This window comes from Nicotiana tabacum, chromosome 3 (assembly GCF_000715075.1).
Source record: "Nicotiana tabacum cultivar K326 chromosome 3, ASM71507v2, whole genome shotgun sequence".
Lineage (NCBI taxonomy): Eukaryota > Viridiplantae > Streptophyta > Magnoliopsida > Solanales > Solanaceae > Nicotiana > Nicotiana tabacum.
In genome coordinates this window covers 212,361,021-212,377,272 of record NC_134082.1, presented here as the reverse complement: position 1 = coordinate 212,377,272, position 16,252 = coordinate 212,361,021, and positions in this window count along the sequence as shown.

Below are 16,252 nucleotides of genomic sequence, written 5' to 3'. Positions count from 1 at the left end.
ATGAACGCGAAGGCAGGGCTGGGCTAAGCCTTCGCGAACGCATAGCTTCTCCCGCGATCGCGTAAGTCCTCAGATGGCAGCTCTTCGCGAATGCGACAGTGCTCACGCGAACGCGATGAACACTATCGCCCAGCACTTAAAACAGTAGCAGAATCGGGAATTAGCCCACATTTTCATATTTTCAAAACTAGAGAGCATTGAGGTAATTTTTAAGAGGCAAGTTCTTCCCCAAAGTATTGGTATGTGATTCTAAACCTTTTTGTTTCAATTTCCCTTTGCATTTCATCAATCTTCATCCAAAAATCTAGGGTTTTTATGGTAGAAATTGGGAATTTGGGTAGAGTTAGAACTTTTTGAATAATTGAAATTTAGACCTTGTTTTGGGGTCGGATTTCTAAACTAATTGCATATTTGGGCTCGTGGGGGAATGAGTAATCGGGTTTTGGTCCGAACCTTGGGTTTTGACCAACCGGGCCCGGGGTCGATTTTTGGGTTTCTGGAGAAAATGTTGGGAAAGCTACAATTAAGCATTGAGTATGAATTCTTTAGCATTTATTGATGTTAATTAGTCAATATTGGCTAGATACAATTGAATTGGAAGTGGAATCAAAAGGAAAAGCGGTGTTTGACGCTTGAGTTTGGCCGTGGAAGTTCGAGATAAGTGTTTGGTCTAACCTTAGCTTGAGGAAATAGGTGTTATGTCTTATTTTCTATGTGTTAGTGTAGTGTACGACGTATAGGTGTGGTGACGAGTATCTATATGTTGGTGTCAAGCATGCCCGTGAGTCTTAAATTGTGATTGTTGTAATTCTTAATAAACTATAAATGCCTAAATTGTTGATTATCCATGTTGAGCAAGATTTATGATTATCTTCTTTGTATTTGTTTATTATTGAGCGTTGGCTCCAGTTGAGGTTCATTTGTGAAGTTAACTATTGGTACAAGTTTGGTTATAGCTGATTCCCTTGCCGGGACGTATTTAGTTCTTATTGTTGATTCCCTTGCCGGGTTGTATTTATTCTTATTGTTGATTCCTTTGCTTTGATGTTGTTGTTGCTATTGTTTGGATGAGGAAAGAGTGATAAAGCACGATGGGTGATGTTGTGCACATTCATGCTTATGCATATGGTGAAGAAAGAGCGATAAAGCACGAAGGGTGATGCCGTGTACATTTACATTGATATTGATGCATATGGTGAGGAAGAGGGATAAAGCACGAAGGGTGATGCAGTGCACATTTCGAATATTTATATGGTGAGGAAGAGAGATAAAGCATGAAGGTGATGCCGCGCACATTTCCATTATTGATTGAATGTGAGGATTGAGAGTAAAAGCACGAAGGGTGATGTCGTGCACTTATTGCCAGTTTGTTATGATTTCTTGTTGTTATCGGTTCAAGTGCCTTAATTGTTTCATTCCGTTTATTACTGTGATTCTTTATGTTGGTATTTCCCCCATATCATGTTACCCCTCCCCGCTACTTTTGAATTGCTTCTATTACTGTTATTCTGCTAGATACTGTTTAACTGCAGGTTATGTTATTTGTTGTGTCCTAGCCTCGTCACTACTTCGTCGAGGTTAGGCTCGACACTTACTCAGTACATGTGGTCGGTTGTACTGATACTATACCCTGCACTCTTTTGTGCAGATCCCGGTACTGGAGTATTTGGAACTTAGCTAGGGGTTGCTGCCTTCAGTCCATCTGAGACCCGAGGTAGTCCTGCAGGCGTCTGCAAGTCTTGGCGTCCCCTTCCTATCTTGTTTTATTCTGTTCTTTTCTATTTCAAAGACAAACGTGTATGTTCCTTTGTTCAGACCTTATTTGTAGTTTTCTTAGATAGTCCGTGAGATTGTGACACCAGTTCTGGGTTGATTGTTATTATGAATTCGTATTGATATTAGCTTAAATATTAAATTTTGTTCTTCCACACTTTAATTTTCGTTGTATACTTGTATTAATTTGATAAATTGTTAAATATAAAAGTAAAAGGGGTGAATAATCAATAATGTTGACTTGCCTAATAGGTTCAATGTTAGGCGCCATCATGATTCCAATGGTGGGCAATTCGGGTCGTGACAAAAACAAATGCCTGCAACCAATTAAAGAAAGTCGCTCTTTTCTTTCTCTAGTAACGTAAATATAATCATATACAATATAGTTTTACACCAGAATCAAGAAAACATCTGCAAAGCCATGAGAAAGAACCTGTCATGGAATGTGGAAGACCACCAAATTTGCTTGGCAAATCTAGTCCTCCATCGGGTTCCCGTAAATTCACAATATCTGTAATAGCTAAATCTAGTCTTGAATAGGACATCAATCTCATTATGCCGCAGTCACCATTCAAACCATTGAACAACAAAACTGTTAAGGTTCTCAATTCTCAGCCACACAAAGATATGTATCATTTTTCTTTCCTTGTTGAGAGTGAATTAAGTAGATGAATATCTTGTGAGAGAGATTCATTCTGCCTAGCCAAGCCATAGCTAGAAGGAGCCACAAGCAAATGAACTAATTTCATAAAGCGTCCTTGTATCGCTTAGACAAACAGAGAGTTCTGAATGGGTTACCTGATACAATTGAACTCCTAAACGCTTTGAATCTTCAGTAATTATATGTTCACAAAAAGGGTGAAAACCAAACATAAAAAAACTTTAACAGACCACAGGTGAAGAACAAGATCTAGAAAAGCCAAGAAAACCTAGCTTCTGTTCGACGACCCAATATTAGAATCAAACGATGACAGCTAAACTAAAAACCTGTTTCGAATTAAATCGAAAATACTTTAAATAGATCCTAAGCCACAAAATGGAGAATTTCACAAAATAAATAAGAACCACTTGAAGCTTCAATACAAAATAAACAAAAAAGAAAAATAAGTATATTGAAAGATGAGAAAGAACAAAACCTGAGAAATTGCAGCTTGACTAAAGAGATTTAAGGCTGAGAGAAAATTTCAGAGGGCGAGAGCATAGGCGGATCCAAGATTTAAATTTTATGGGTTCATTTTTAAGGTTTTTAACGTTGAACCCATTATATATTTAAAGTTATGGGTTCATATCTACTATTTTTACAATTTTAATAAATTTTTACATATAAATTTTTACTCCGCGTCGAAAGTCATTCTTATGGAGATGAATTTGAGAGATTGAGGAGTCACGGGGTTTAGGCACTTTAGGGATTTCAGAGAGATGAGAGGAGTTTCAGTAAGTGTTTTTACGATTTTTTTATTTTTTTAGATGCATAATTTTCCTCAATTAAAGTAGAGACCAGAATTTTATATTTTTATAGACCAGATTTTGTTCCGTCGTTAAATAAAAAGATAAAATCAGGAAACAACGACTAGAGAAAAATCTCGTCCCAAAAAGTATACTTTTAGGGACCAGATTATAAACTCGTCGCTAAAACTTGATCGCAAATAAGCGTTTTTGTTGTGGTGCCCCATCAAAAGAAGTTGCTTTAGTGGTAACTTGGTAATTCCCAGCCGCTGAATGACTAAACAGAGATTAGTATATATCATTGTGATGTTAAGAAAGATAATGTGGCATCTCTAAGAAATTAAGAATCCGATTTATCTTTCATCTCATTTTCTTGCCAATTTTTCCTTCATTGTATTATAAATAGCTGTTTAAATGTCACTGACTTTTAAAAGCCACCTTTAATTATTCTTTTTAAATATCACATCTAACCTTCTCTCATTCTTAGTAGCAAAATCCAAAAGGGAAAGAGTTTCATTTTTACTAACTATTTATCTACTACTTATTTCGATCCACAATAGGTGATCAATTTGACTTGGACATACCTATTAAAGAAATACTAAATTCTAGACAAAAATAGTTAGTATACTAAACTATCATTAATTAAATATTGCAGCATAATTTAATATGAGGAGTAAAAGATTTTTTAGGGGTACGCACATAAGGATGATTTTGGAAAAATAAATTAAATTTTTTCTTGATTATATAAATGAACTCTTATTTTGGACCAAAATAAAAAAAGCAAATTGGTCATTTATTTTAGACCGGAGGGAGTATTTTACTTTACTCAATTTGTTATTCATTTATTGGAGATGCATTCATTCTTTTTTCCTTACTTTGTTTAATTTAGTTTGGTGTGCAAATAATTGTAGTTTATCATTAGTTGTTTTTTTTTCCCTTCTTAGGATGTAGCAATAAATTATTTTTTATAATATGATTATCATTTTGAATGCGAGAATTTGATCATATAAATAGCATATGTTCTCCCATTTGAATGAGCTTTAGCTTTTTATACGTTCTTTATTTCATCTTACCAGGTTCCTAATTTGAATGCAATAATTTAATATAAATAGCATATATTATATAACTCGAATGAGCTTTAGCTTTTTAATAAACTTTCACTTATGTTATATATAACTAATTTGATTTTAATTGTCTTTTTAGGTTAGGACATACGCGCAACGCATGTGCCCAAAAATTAATAATTATAAAAGTAGAAAAATCCAACACGAAATAGAAGGTGGCAGAATTGTTCCATCGTATTTTGTCCTCGTGATTGCATTTAGACAAATAACTTGATAGTACTATTTACTATTTGATATTCGCTCTATGCTATTGTAACAACAACTGTGTTTGGGCAATATCTGCATTGAAGTTAGAAAATGTCACGATCCGAAATTTTCATCGGTGGGACCGTGATGGCACCTAACATTTTATTTGTTAGGCAAGTCAACGTTAGAACAATTTATTTTTTTAACAGTTTAAATGATAATATTTAAGAAAGAACTGAAATAATCTAAAGTGTAATGTCACGACCCCGGTTCGCCCTCCGTGAACCATCGTGACGGTATCTAGTCTTCTACGACTAGGTAAGCCTAAATTGCGGAAGATAACCAAAGTGCAGAATAAAACAAATTAAAACAGAAAGAAGAGTGATAAAATAATGTTTAAAAGTGTCGCTTGGCATACACAATACTTAACTCTCAACAAATACATACTTCCAAGACCCGGAAACCCATGAATCACAAGCTAAGGATATTACATAGTGCTCTAACTCCAGAATAATCTAAAACAAGTAAATACAGAAGGGTTGTAACTACAAGAGAGAATAGAGAGAGACTCCTCGGTTTGCGGACGCGGCAGATATACCTCGAAGTCTCCGAAGGGTCGCCTCGCCTCAAGGATGGTAAGTCTGAGTCAAGGTACCTGGATCTGCACATGAAAAACATGCGCAGAAAGGGCATGAGTACACCACGGCGGTACTCAGTAAGTGTCAAGCCTAACCTCGGTCGGCTAGTGATGAGGAAGGTCAAGGCCCTACTGAGGTTAAATAAATTATAAGGTTCAACATAGTAGAATAGAATAATATAAATAAGTGCAGCAATAAAAGAGTCACAAGATAGAAAGAGCAACAGCAACTATTACAGAGACAAGGTAAACACAGAAAGAAATACGGTTCAGCATCAAAATAACAATCGGGGATCTCCCAGGATACCGTCTTGTAGTCCCAAATATGCATATCCAATGGATCTCCCGGGATCTTGTCCCGTAGTCCAACTCATGGTGCGGGGGGGATCTATCGGAATCCCGTTCCGTAGTCCCAAATATAAATACCTAGTATTGGGGAAATCTACCGGGGGCATTCCTGTAGTTCCATATAACTGTGCAGGGGATCTACCGGAATCCCACATCCGTAGTCCCAAAATAAACAGACAAGGGGGAGCTACCGGAATCCCACATCCGTAGTCCCAATGTAAATACACAGCAGCAACAGGAAAATATTCAGAAATGGCAAATTTCATATTAAGGCAAACAAGTAATTCTAGCCTAGCATGCTGCACAGAATTCAGGAAAGGGATTTTGAGCAAGTAAAGCAATTAAGTCACTTAGACATGCTTCCCTAAGCTAACAACAGGCTTAATGGTGCAAGTAATGCAAACAGGAAAGAAACATACTAGTAATTACTTAATGAAAATCGTATTTCCAACAATTAGCACAAGTACGCACTCATCACCTCATGTACAAAGCATTTCAATTACCAAATATACCAAATCCAAAGGGGAAGGTCCGCCACACAAGGTTAGACAAGCCACTAACCTCGAATCGGCTCAATAATTAATTCGAAACCACGCTCTTGCCACGAGTACTCGACTCCAAATGGCCCAAATCTATTCAATTCAATTGCATAATGTAAATAACACTTTAAGTAACTGATTCTACAAAAATATTCTAAGCTAATACGCGAAATTAGGTAAAATGACCAAAATGCCACTCGGGCCCACGTCTCGGAATTGGGTAAAATTTATATTTTCAGAATCCTCATACTCTCACAAGTTCATGCGTACCATAATTATCCAAATCTAAGGTCAAATTCCTAATCAAAAGTCGAATTTTAGGTGTAAGAACTTTCTTTCAACTTTTCCCCCAATTTTCATCTCCAATCCGAAATTAAATGATGAAACTAACTATAGATTGATGGAATGTAACTAGAAAAGGTTAAAGAATTGTTACTCACTGATCTCCTCTTCAATTTCTTCTCAAAATCGCCCTCTCCCGAACTCCAAATCGAATTTCCAACTTTTGAAACTAAACTCTCAAATTTTCATATTTCTACCAGCTGTTACCGCATTTGCGGTCCCACTTTTGCGGAACACTAGCTGCATCTGCGACTTCTCACTTAAAACCCATCTTCCGCATCTGCTACCCCCATCCGTAGATGCGGTACCGCTCATGCGAAAATCCTACCGCTTCTGCGGTCCCTACTGATTCCCCATTTCCGCTTTTGCAATTGATCTGCCACTTCTGCGGCTCCGCACCTGTGGTCTCACACTCGCAGGTGCAGTTATGACAGAAAAACCTGAAGCCGCAACTCAAATTTCCAAAAATCTTTCCGTCAACCATCTGAAATCATCCTGAGGCCCCCGGAACCTCAACCAAACCTACCAACATATCTCATAACTTCATTCAAACTTGTTCCAACTTTCGGAACACTCAAAACAACATCAAAACACCTATTTTCCATCGGATTCAAGCCTAAGACTTCCAAAAACTCCAAAAATACGCTTTTGATCAAAAAGTCTATCAAACCTCGTCCGAATGACCTGAAATTTTGCACACACGTCACATTCAATACTATGGAGCTACTCCATCTTCAAGAATTCCATTCCGACCCTCGAATTATAATCTCACTATCGAACCGGAAACTTCAAAATTCGACCTTTCGGTATTTAAGCCTATATTAGCTATGGACCTCCAAAACACAATCCGAACATGCCCCTAAGCCTGAAATCTCCCAACGGAGCTAACAGAATCATCAGATTCTGAGGCCGTCTTCACACTATTACGACTAAGGTCAACTTTCCAACACTTAAGCTCTTATTTAGGGACTAAGTGTCCCAAAACTCTTCGAAACTCAAAACTGAACATCCCAGCAAATCAAAATAGCAGAAATAAACTCGGGGAAAGCAGTTAATGGGGGATCGGGGCGTAAATTCTTAAGACGACTGGCTGGGTCATCACATCCTCCTACACTTAAACATTCGTTCGTCCTCAAACGAGCATAGAGACATACCTGAAGTAGTGAAAAGATGAGGGTAACGGCTGCGCATATCCTGCTCGGTCTCCCAGGTCACCTACTCGACCGGCTGGCCCCGCCACTGAACCTTCACGGATGCAATGTTCTTTGACCTCAGCTTTCTAACCTGCCTGTCCAATATTGCCACTTGCTCCTCAACATAAGATAGATCCTTGTCCAACTGGACTGAACTGAAATCCAACACGTGCGACGGATCACCATGATACCTCCGGAGCATCGAAACATGAAATATCAAATGAACTCCTGCCAAGCTGGAAGGTAAGGCAAGCTCATAAGAACCCTCCCCAACATGCCTCAATATCTCAAACGGCCCAATGAACCTCGGATTCAACTTTCCCTTCTTCCCAAATCTCATAATGCCCTTCATAGGCGAAACCTGAAGCAGAACCCGCTCTCCAACCATATAGGAAACATCACGAACCTTCCTGTCCGCGTAACTTTTCTGTCTGTACTGGGCTGTATGGAATCTATCTTGAATCACCTTAAACTTCTCCAAAGCTTCCTGAACTAAGTTTGTGCCCAATAATCTGGCCTCACCCGGCTCAAACCAACCCACCAGGGATCTACACCGTCTACCATATAAAGCCTCATACGGTGCCATCTGAATGCTGGAATGATAGTTGTTGTTGTAAGCAAACTCCGCCAATGGCAAGAACTGATCCCAAGACCCTTCAAACTCAATCACACACGCACGGAGCATATCCTCAAGAATCTGAATAGTGCGCTCGGACTATCCGTCCATCTTAAGGTGAAATGTTATACTCAACTCCACTAGAGTACCCAACTCATGCTGAACGGCTATACAGAACCATGATGTGAACTAAGTACCTCTATCTGAAATTATGGAAACCAAAATACCATGCAGGAGAACAATCTCCCGGATATAGATCTCCGCCAACCGCTCCGAGAAATAAATAGTACACACAAGAATAAAGTGAGCAGACTTGGTCAGCCGATCCACAACGACACAAATAACATCGAACTTTCTCAAAGTTTGTGGGAGCCCAACTACAAAGTTCATGGTGATCCGCTCCAACTTCCACTTCGGAATCTTTATCTGTTGAAGCAACTCACCCGGTCTCTGGTGCTCATATTTCACTTGCTGACAGTTAAGGCACCGAGCTACAAATCCAACTATATTTTTCTTCATCCGCCTCCACCAGTAGTGCTGCCTCAAATACTGATACATCTTCGCGGCACCTGGATGAATAGAATACTACGAGTTATGGGCCTCCTCCAGAATCAACTCCCGAAGCCCATCAATATTGGGTACACAAATCTGACCTTGTATCCTCAATACCCCATCACCAATAGTCACATCTCTGGCATCACCATGTTGAACCTTGTCCTTGAGGACAAGCAAATGAGGGTCATCATACTACCGCTCCCTGATACGATCAAATAAGGAAGATCGAGAAACCACGCAAGCTAGAACCCGACTTGGCTCTGAAAGAACCAATCTCACAAACTGGCTGGCTAAGGCCTGAATATCCATCGCCATAGGCCTGTCTGTTGCTGGTAAATAAGCCAAACTCTCCAAACTCTCTGCCCGGCGACTCAAGGCATCGGCCACCACATTGGCCTTGCCCGGGTGATACAAAATAGTGATATCATAATCCTTCAACAACTCTAACCACCTCCTCTGGCGCAAATTAAAATCATTTTGCTTGAACAGGTGCTGCAAGCTCCGATGGTCAATATAAATCTCACAGGGAACCCCGTATAAATAATGGCACCAAATCTTCAGGGCGTGAACAATGGCAGCTAACTCAAGGTCGTGAACAGGGTAGTTCTTCTCATGTATCTTTAATTGTCTGGACGCGTATGCAATCACCCTACCATCCTACATCAACACCGCTTTGAGGCCAATCCTCGAGGCATCACAATAGACCGTATAAGACCCCGAACATATAGGCAATATAAAAATTGGTGTTGTATTCAAAGTTGTCTTGAGCTTCTGAAAGCTCACATCACACTCCTTCGTCCACTAAAATGGAGCACCCTTCTAGGTCAACCTGGTCATAGGGGTTGCAATCGATAAAAACCCCTCCAAAAAACGACGGTTGTAACCCGTCAAGCCAAGGAAACTGCGGATATCAGTAGCTGAGGATGGTCTGGGCAACCTTTGCACGGCCTTTATCTTCTTCGGATCCACCTGAATACCCTCACTCGATACTACGTGGCCTAAGAATGCCACTGAATCCAACCAAAACTCACATTTAGAGAAATTAGCATATAACTTCTTCTCTCTTAGAGTCTGAAGCACGGTCCTCAAGTGTTGCTCATGATCTTCCCGACTCCAGGAATACACCAGAATATCATCAATAAAGACAATTACAAACAAAGTTAAGATACGTCCGGAACACACTGTGCATCAAGTGCATAAAAGCTGCTGGGGCATTGGTCAGCCCAAATGACATAACAAGGAACTCGTAATGACTATACCGAGTCCTGAAAGCAGTCTTCGAGATATCTGGCTCCCGAGTCTTCAACTGATAGTAACCTAAGCGCAAGACTATCTTAGAAAACACCTATGCGCCCTGAAGCTAGTCAAACAGATCATCAATACGAGCCAGAGGATAACGGTTCTTCATTGTAACCTTGTTCAGCTGGCGATAATCGATACACATATGCATAAAACCATCCTTTTTCTTCACAAACAAGATAGGAGCACCCCAAGGCGATACACCGGGCCGAATAAAACCCTTATCAAGCAATTCTTGTAACTGATCCTTCAACTCAGGAGGATCCATACGATACGGAGGAATAGAAATGGGCTGACCGTCCGGCAATAGATCAATGCCAAAATCAATATCTCTATCAGGCAGCATGCCCAAAAGATCAGTTAAAAACACATCAGGAAAATCTCGTACTACTGGAACTGAATCAACTGAAGGGGTATCAATACTGACATCTCTCGCATAAGCCAAATACGCGTCACACCCCTTCTCAACCATACACTGAGCTTTAAGAAAATAAATAACTCTACTGAGAGTGTGATCTAATGTACCCATCCACTTAACACGTGGTACACCTGGCATGGCCAGCGTCACGGTTTTGGTGTGACAATCAAGGATAGCATAATGGGGCAACAATCGGTCCATACCCAAGATAATGTCAAAATCTACCATGCTGAGCAACAATAAATCGGCTCTGGTCTCAAAACCACTAAGAGCAACCAAACACGACCGATAAATGCAGTCCACAACAAGAAAATTTCGCACAGGAGTAGAAACATAAACAGGAGAACTCAAAGAATCCCGAGGTACACCCAAATGCAGAGTAAAATAAGAAGACACATAAGAGTAAGCGGAGCGTAGATCGAATAGAGCCGAAGCATCTCTGTGAAAAACCAATATAATACCTATGATGAAAGAATCGGAGGCAACAGCCTCGGTATGGCCAGGAAGGGCATAGTATCTAGCCTGGCCTCCCCCTCTAGGGTGACCTCTACATCCCCGACCTCCACCTCTAGCTGGCTGAGTAGGTGGGGTAACAACTGGAGCTGTAACTATGGCCTAAGAACTCTGTGGGGCACGCTGTGGCTGAGAAGTTTGTGAAGGTGCACCCCTCCCAAGTCTAGGGAAATCCCTCACCATATGGTGTGTATCACCACACTCAAAACAAGCTCTAGGAGGAGGTAGTGGCTATGACTGGCTCGGGCCAGGTCTACTGGACTGACCTCTGAAAGCACCCCGTGCAGGAGGTGCGCTAGATACCGGAGGTGCATAATAAGGCTCCTGAGGTCTAGGAGGAGCTGGAATACCACTGGCTGCTGGAAGAGCTGAATGAACAGGGCGACTTATATAACCCCTACCACGACGACCTGTTTCTAGGGCACGGGCACTAGAAAAATGGCCCGACTCTCGAGACCTCTTGGCCTCCTTCTCCTCTCTCTCTCTAACATGCATACCCTCGATCCTCCTAGGAATGCTCACCACCAGCTGGTAAGAAATATCCATCTCCAACTCACGAGCCATACTAGACCTGATACTAGGAATAAGTCCCTCAATAAACCGGCGAACCCTCTCACGAACAGTATAAACCAAGGCTAGTGCATGCCTAGCCAAACTGGTGTAATGGACAGCATACTCTGAGATAGTCATAGCACTCTGGCACAAATACTCAAACTCTACGCGCCATCTTGAGGCTCTAAGGAACATACTCTCTCAGGAACAGATCTGAAAACTGAGTCCAAGTCAGTGAAGCGGCCTCATCCAGAATGTCTAACTCATAGGTGCGCCACCACTCATAGGAGGCTCCTCGAAGCTGGAAAGTAGTGAAGGAAATCTTGCTCGATCCTAATATACCCATAGTATGGAGAATGTGGTAGCACTCATCTAGAAATCCCAGAGCATCATCCCCGATGCTAGACCACTGAAAATAGGAGGCTTATACTTCTTGAACCTCTCAAGCCTCAGCTGCTCATCCACGAAAGCCGCTGCCCTGTCCTCGAGCTGATCTCGGACTGTAGGTTGTACAGGAATAATCTCAGGGACCTGCTCGACATGCACTAGCTGCTTAGGACTGCGAGCGGCGGGAGTTTGTGCTCCTCCCCCGGCCTGAGACGTAGTTGTAGAAAGGGGAAGCAACCTTGCCTAAGCCAAAGTGGTGTACATGCTCATGAACTATTCCAGAGTCTCCTGAAGAGCTGGAGTAGTAGTATCAGTAGGCATATCAGGTGCCTGGGCTCAGGCTGAAACTACTGGTGGTACTTCGATGGCGGCTCGCGCAGGTGCTCTGGCTGCACCATGTGCGCTTCCTCGGACTCTACCCTGCCCCCATCTTCTGACGGTTGTAGTAGAGGCGCGGGTGCCTGATCATCTCGGGTAGCGCGTGTCCTCACCATCTGTGAGAGAATAGAAGATAGAAGTTTAGAATTGTGATGTCAAAATATCGCACGACAAGGAAATCAAATGAAGTGGAAATTTTCCTAATATTTACATTGCCTCTCGTAGATAAGTACAGACATCTCTGTACCGATCAGCGAGACTCTAATAAACCGGCTTGTGATCCATGACTCCTATGAACCTAGAGCTTTGATACCAACTTGTCACGACCCCGGTATGCCCTCCGTAAACCATCATAACGGCACCTAGACCTCTACGACTAGGTAAGCCTAAATCGCTGAAGATAACCAAAATACAGAATAAAACAAATTAAAATAGAAAGAAGAGTGATAAAATAGTGTTTAAAAGTGTCGCTCAGCATACACAATATTTAACTCTCAACCAATACATACTTCCAAGACCCGGAAACCCATGAATCACAAGCTAAGGATATTACATAGTGCTTTAACTCCATAATAGTCTAAAACAAGTAAATACAGAAGGGCTGTAACTACAAGAGAGAATAGAGAGAGACTCTTCGGTTTGCGGACGCGGCAGATATACCTCGAAGTCTCCGAAGGGTCGCCTCGCCTCAAGGATGGTAAGTCTGAGTCAAGGTACCTGGATCTGCACATGAAAAACATGCGCAGAAAAGGCATGAGTACACCACGGCGGTACTCAGTAAGTGTCAAACCTAACCTCGGTGGGGTAGTGACGAGGAAGGTCAGGGCCCTACTGAGGTTAAATAAAGTATAAGGTTCAACAGTGTAGAACAGAACAATATAAATAAGTGCAACAATAAAAGTGTCACAAGATAGAAAGGGCAACATCAACTATTATAGAGACAAGGTAAACACAGAAAGAAATACGGTTCAGCATCAAAATAACAATTAGGGATCTCCTAGGATACCGTCCTATAGTCCCAAATATGCATATCCAATGGATCTCCCGGGATCCCGTCCCGTAGTCCAACTCATAGTTTGCAGGGATCTACCGAAATCCCGTTCTGTAGTCCTAAATATAAATGCCCAGTACTGGGGAATCTACCAGGTGCACTCCCGTAGTTCCATATAATTGTGCAGGGGGATCTACCGGAATCCCACATCCGTAGTCCCAAAATAAACAGACAAGGGCGAGCTACCGGAATCCTACATCCGTAGTCCAATATAAATACACAGCAGCAACAGAAAAATATTCAAAAATGGTAAATTTCATATTAAGGAAAACAAGTAATTCTACCCTAGCATGCTGCACAGAATTCAGGTAAGGCAGTTTGAGCAAATAAAGCAATTAAGTCACTTAGACATGCTTCCATAAGCTAACAACAAGCTTAATGGTGCAAGTAATACAAACAGGAAACTGTGTATTTGGGATTCGTCACCTCATGTACAAGGCATTTCAATTACCAAATATACCAAATCCTAAGGGGAAGGTCCCCCACACAAGGTTAGACAAGCCACTTATCTCGAACTGGCTTAATAATCAATCTGAAACAACGTTCTTGCCACGAGTACTCGACTCCAAATGACCCAAATCTATTAAATTCAATTCCATAATGTAAATAACACTTCAAGTTATTGATTCTACAAAGCAATTCTAAGCTAATACGTGAAATTAGGTAAAATGACCAAAATGCCCCTCAGGCCCACGTCTCGAAATAAGATAAAAATTATATTTTCAGAATTCTCATACTCTCACGAGTTCATGCATACCAAAATTATCCAAATCTAAGGTCAAATTCCCAATCAAAAGTCAAATTTAGGTCTAAGAACTTTCTTCCAACTTTTCCCCCAATTTTCATCTCCAATCTGAAATTAAATGATGAAACTAACTATAGATTGATGGAATGTAACTAGAAAGGGTTAAAGAATTGTTACCCACTGATCTCCTCTTCAATTTATTCTCAAAATCGCCCTCTCCCGAGCTCCAAATCGAATTTTTAACTTTTGAAACTAAACCCTCAAAATTTCAACTTTCTGCACAGCTGTTACCGCATCTACGGTCCCACTTTTGCGGAACACCGGTCGCATCTGCGACTTCTCACTTAAACCCATCTTCCGTATCTGCGACTCTCCATCCGCAGATGCGGTACCGCTCCTGCGAAAATCCTACCGCTTCTGCGATCACTGCTGAACTTCCCTGTTTCCGCTTCTGCGATTGATCCGCTGCTTCTATGGCTTCGTACCTGCGCTCTCACACTCGCAGGTGGGGTTATGACAGAAAAACAGCTGAAGCTGCAACTCAAATTTTCAAAAATCTTTCTGTCAACCATTCGAAATCATCCTGAGGCCCCCGGAGACTCAACCAAACCTACCAACATATCCTATAACTTCATTCAAACCTGTTCCAACCTTCGGAACGCTCAAAACAACATCAAAACACCTATTTTTCATCGGATTCAAGCCTAAGACTTCTAAAAACTCCAAAAATACGCTTTTGATCAAAAAGTCTATTAAACCTCGTCCGAATGACCTGAAATTTTGCACACACGTCACATTCAACACTACGGAGCTACTCCAACTTCCGGAATTCCATTCCGACCCTCGGATCAAATTCTCACTATCGAACCGGAAACTTCAAAATTCGACCTTTCGGTATTTCAAGCCTAAATTAGTTATGGACCTCCAAAACACAATCTGAACACGCTCCTAAGCCCGAAATTACCTAACGGAGCTAACGGAACCATCGGATTTCCATTCTGAAGCCGTCTTCACACTATTCCGACTACGGTCAACTTTTCAACACTTAAGCTCGCATTTAGGGACTAAGTGTCCCAAAACTCTCCGAAACCCAAAACCGAACATCCCGACAAATTAAAATAGCAGAAATAAAATCGAGGAAAGAAGTTAATAGGGGATCAGGACGTAAATTTTTAAGACGACCGACCAGGTTATCACAGTAAATGCGAAAGCTAAACCAGCCAAACATCTATTACAAATCCCTCAATCAGGTGTCACAAGTGCACGAGCTACTAGAGTAATGCATACAAGGGTCTGAAATAAATAACAAGCTATTTGAATGAAAATACACAGCTAATAGAAACAAAGAAAGGGGACTTCAGGAGTTGCGGGCGCTGGGCGGTCGTACCTCAAGTCTCTGCAACTGTCCAATCCGAGCACGCTAATAACCGTCGTTGGGACTGGCTCAAAAATCTGCACAGTGTGCAGAGTGTAGTATCATTACAACCGATCCCATGTACTGGTAACTGTCGAGCCTAACCTCGACGAAGTAGTGACGAGGCTAAGGCGGGTCATCTATGCTACAACCTGTACGCAGTATATAACAATGACAGAAAATAGGAATACTGACATATATCAATATCAGTATCATAATTCACCCTTATTTCACCATATCAATCCACCCTTATTTCACTTGTTGCGGCGTGCAACCCGATCCCAACGTACAATACGAATTCACCCTTAATTTACCATATCATTCCACCCTTATTACACCTGTTGCGGTGTGCAGCCCGATCCCACCATATTAGTATCAAACACTCAATGTACACAGTCAAATCAACAATTCAAACCACATAAACCCTTACGATCAATAAATGTTAAATTGAACCAAAAAGGAAACCTTGTACAATATAAGAATCTACACAAGTAATACTACACAGCTAGACCAATCCAACAATTTACAATTAGAAGGTGCAAACAAGTCAACTTAAGCAAATAGTAGGGATTCGTGAAACTATGAAAAAAGCTAACACCATTAATAGGAGAAGATATTGATTAACAGGTAGCAGTTAATCATGGAAAGCATTTAGAGCATATGACAGTTAAAACAGGAAAGGAAACAATTAAGGAAAAGCGGTAAATATGGGAAAACAGATAATTCGGCGGCGTAT